Genomic DNA, 4,695 nt, shown 5'->3' on the forward strand with positions numbered 1-4,695 from the left:
CATGGGAGACTGCGAGGAGTGGCGCAGCGGGGGAGGTGTATGGCTGGGAGTATCGTGTGGGTGCAGGACAAGCTGATCGTCTCCAATGAATGCCGGCAATGTTGGCACACAGTGACACTGGAAATAGCTAGACCTTGCCCTCTGTTGCCCTGTTGGGGAGTACGTACACACATTCACCCATTATTGAACTGCAAAACACATTTACTACCACCATGTGAGACTGCCCTAGCTTGCCTAGCTTGGACATCAACTGCCGCTGCCTCCGGTTCATCCACCTTAACTACCACGCACAGCTCAACTTTCCCTTCTTTATTTTCTCCGGTAACCTGGCTAATTAGCTTCGGACATAATACGCACATGCGGATGCAGTTTCCTTCATTGAGCTGCATTATAAGGGCATCTCCGATGTAATGTATGTACGAGCACGCGATTAGATAATAATAATTTACACCTCATGTTCGCTTCTGCTCCCACGACTCACCTCCGCCTACACTCCATAGCCGCCGCTGCAACCGCCTCCACCCACGACCCACCTAGCCACCCCCATGCCTCACCGGCGTGGATATACGGGAGCGCCGCGCCGACACAACCGCAGCAGGATGTGGAGCTGCCTCGGATGCCCCTTCCTTATATATCACGCGTTTCCCCAGATGCTGCGCCCATTTGGATCCGCATCGCCGGAGATGTTGGAGGCCACAAGGGCGAGGAGATGTAGACATAGGGCGGAGAGGATCCGCGACGACGCTATGTCATGGACGTAGTGCATGAGGGAGTGTAAGGATGCAAAGAAAGAAATGGAGGCGGGTCCGATCTCGCGGTCCAGATGGGAAAGGTATGTCGAAGTTTGTAGGATTAGGCGGATCAAGAGATGAGGAATTTTGCTCGGAGGATTTACTTTGAGGGCACGGAGTCGGAGCGGGCCAGGATGCCGCTGCCATCCGCGCCGCCGGTGACATTTGTAACCTGGGGGAAGCAGGAGGCGAAATCGGAAGATTCGCAGCGCAGTGCAAGGTGGGAGTGCGTGGTGGGTTTGATGCCCACCAGAGTTCCATCGCCGCCGAAGCCTGTGGATCTGCTGCCCTTCCTCTTGCCGGAACCGGCGATGGACTGAGAGCACCACAACAGGGTGGGGCAGATGTAGTGATTTGTCGGCTGCCTCGCCCGTGAGGGGTGGCGCGGTAGATCCTCCGCCTTCCACAATAGGTGGACGCTTTTGGAGGCTGTGTGATCTGGAAGAAGAAGAGTTGGGCTCAAAAGATGAGGAAGATCTAGCTGTTGTTGCTCCTCAACCTGCTACTTTTGGGGACGCTTTGCAGCAAGCTAAGAGGATGAAGAAGAAGGATGCTCGTAGTCAGGGGAGATCGAAATTGGACTTGTTGGCTAGCAACCTGAAGCGTAATCGAGACACAGATAGATGAGATGCACCAACTCTGCCAAAGTTCAGGTACGTACACTCACCTGCAAATCACAGGACTGTATCACCCATTGTTCATTGTCAGAATTCAATTAGTAGTTTTAGTAGTTGGTTTCAGAAATTCAGGAGGGAAACTATAGATGTAGGCAATGCTAATGAGCCAAACTGGCTACCTAGAGGGAGAAACGGCAAAGTTTATATCCCAGTAACCTATAGGCTCACCGGGGTGCCGCTTACCGCTCGTTCTCCGGCAAGGCAGATTGGGGATACAGGGGATGATATTGTGATGAGAGGGGAAAATTTCATTTCCATTCGTACTATGGAACGTTTTGTGCTTGCGGGGCAGGTGGGCTGGGCAAGAGAGAGGCCGGGAGAGCCCGTGAGTAATGGGGGTGGGGTAGTTGGGGAGAAACAAACCACCAACCCTGATCCTTCCTTGAGCTGGCACCTTTCCCATTCTGGTGCCGCCGCCTGGCTGTCCCGGCGAACTCAGTGGGTGAAGAAAATCTGATGGGAGATCACTTTGGATTTGATCATGGAGGGGAGAGAATGTATGGTGGTGGGGGAAGAGGGAGAGGGGTCGATAGGAATTATCGTGAGTACAACTGCAATCAACAATTCCAGCCACGTCTCCCTCCCAGAAATTTCCAAAACAATTACTATCCTCCAAGAGATCAAAGCTACCAGTACAAAGGATTTGAGGGGCGTTTCCGTGGAGGCAATGCTCAGTATCGACGCTAGCCGCCAATGTAGGGGGTAATACTGGCTCACGGTGTCCAAGCAGTCAGGGGTTGTGGCATCCTCATATTCGAAGAACACTAGAGAGCAAGGGGGAGTAAGTGTTGGTAAGGCATCAGATCAAATTAAATCTAGCTCGGCAGGTGGGGGTGTTACTGGGGATGGAAATATTTCGCGTGCTTCTTCTGGTAAAGTTGCGCCCTTGCAGAAAATTGTTTATCACAGGTGTGTAGTCAAAGGTCATAGCTTAAAAGGATGCGAGGTTAAAGTTAAGTGTGACATCTGCTCAAAGGATTCACATATTGCAGACTTCTGTGCTTGGCTTCATCAGAAGAAACCAGTTGCCACTCTGGTGGGTTTTGGAGGTGAAGGGCTTGGCTGTTTCATTTATGAACATGCCAAAGATCTTGGGTTAAGTGAAAACAATGATGAAGTGGCTTTGGTGAGACTTACGGAAGGTTCTGATGTTAACTTGGATGTTGAACAGTTGGTTAGGTGCTTAGCCAAAACATACCCATGGAGATGGGACTAAAAGCTAAGGTCACCGAGACAACCTTTTTGGTAAACTATCCTTCTATGGCCAAGATAAATGAAGCTGCTATATATGACTGGGTGCCTTTGAAGGGTGGAACCATTATAGTTAATGCCAAAATTTGTAATGATGACTCACTGGCAGTGGGAAGTGCGTATGTGGTTTGGGTTAAAGCAAAAGTTGTTCCCAAGACACTTAAGAATTTCCATGGTTTACATGAGGTGGGATCGATGCCGAGGGTGAATCAAGAAGTGGATATGGTCACCTTGAAGGAATCTGCCTGGTCAGGATAAAAGTAGTTGTAGTAGATCACAATAAAATCCCAAGGTGGACTAAGCTCACTGGCCATTAAGCATGTCCTCAATACTTTGCGATCTTCTTGGGTTGAAGGGCGGATTACCATTGCAGTCCTAACGCTGATTCTTATATCCAGCGTTGGTGTTGGCTACCAGATCAGACCCTCCTTCGGGGTACCTGCGCTTACCACCATTGCCTTGGTTATTGCCATTGTGCCCAACCATACTCTACTGCTGGCCCTTAGCACTGACATTTTTCTTGCCATTATTAGGCTTATCCTCATCTGAATTAGGGTCCTTTGTACTATCAGAGTCAACACATCTGGTAAGAACATTCATAAGCTTTCCCATATCTGTGTACTTAGTCTTAAGCCGCCCAAGCTTCTGTTTAAGTGGCTCGAAGCGACAGTTTTTCTCCAATGCTAACACAACCTGGCCCGCCGCAATACCTTCTCAAGTGTGCATGATAGTCACAATCTGGCGGGCCTAATGATGGGCAGACTCATCCTCTCGCTGTACGCAATGCTCCAGATTGACAATTTTCATTGTTCGGCTTCTTACAGGTTCCTTGAAAATTCTTGATAAAATTATCCTTCAGCTCTCCCCAAGTGTTGATGGAGTTGGGGGGAGACTCTTTAACCATGTATGAGTTGTCCCTTCCCACATCATGGTGAAATACTTAGCACAAACTGCATCACTGGCATCTAACACCTCCATGGCCAGTTCATAACTTTTGATCCAAGACTCTGGAGGGAGGTCTGGTGTGTAATTAGGTATCTTACGCGGACCTTTAAAATCCTTAGGCAAGCGCTCATTGTGTAGGGCCGGTACTAAACATGGTACTCCGAGACCTCTAATGCCTAACCCGGCCTCAGCTAAAGTTGAAGGGATCACAAGGGGCGGCTCATAAGCCCCATGGTTTGCTGCTTCCGCCCCTCGACGGGCCCTTGCCCCGTCCACGAGCGCTTGAGATGCACTCCGAGGATCTGGCGGGTTAACATGGGACGGATTCCGACGACGTTCACTACTGGAGACTGTAGGCGACTCAATACGTCGGCTGTAACTGCGACTCGGGAGAGTTGTTGAGTGCACACGATCACGACTGCATGAGTAGGCGGCCTGCTGAGCAATAGTTGTCTACAGGAGTTCGACCGCGTTCCGGGTTTCCACCGCGGCCGGTGACTCGCCAGTCATAGGAATTGCCGCCAACCGGGTTGCTACTGCCAACATGTTATCCACCAGGTTAGAAAAGTGTCCAGGTGGCGTCAGGACACGTTGAGGCGGTGTCTGATTGGGGGCGGGTTAGGCGCCCGCTCCTCCCTCCGTGCCAGCTCAGGCTGGTAAGGTTGAGCCACAACCCGATTCCTTGGCATATCTGGGTTTAACTGGGGATTCACCCGTGCATCTGGAGTGCTTGGACCTGCTCCAGGGGTGTCAAACAAACGCCTTGAATCGTACATCAACGGTAGGAAACTCTGGTACCTTCTCTGGAAAACTGCATCAGACGCGTTCTGATCCAAACTTAAGTGCCAAGCATCCACCTTTACACGCTCCGCCTCTGCGTCAATCTGAGCCTTTAGCGCGGCTGTCTGAACGTTCTCAGCCACATATCTGATAACCCACAAGTATATGGGATCAATTGTAGCCTCTTTCGATAAGTAAGAGTGTCGAACCCAACGAGGATCTAAAGGTAGAATAAATATTCCCTCAAGTTC

Source organism: Triticum urartu, chromosome 1 (genome assembly GCF_003073215.2).
Source record: "Triticum urartu cultivar G1812 chromosome 1, Tu2.1, whole genome shotgun sequence".
NCBI lineage: Eukaryota > Viridiplantae > Streptophyta > Magnoliopsida > Poales > Poaceae > Triticum > Triticum urartu.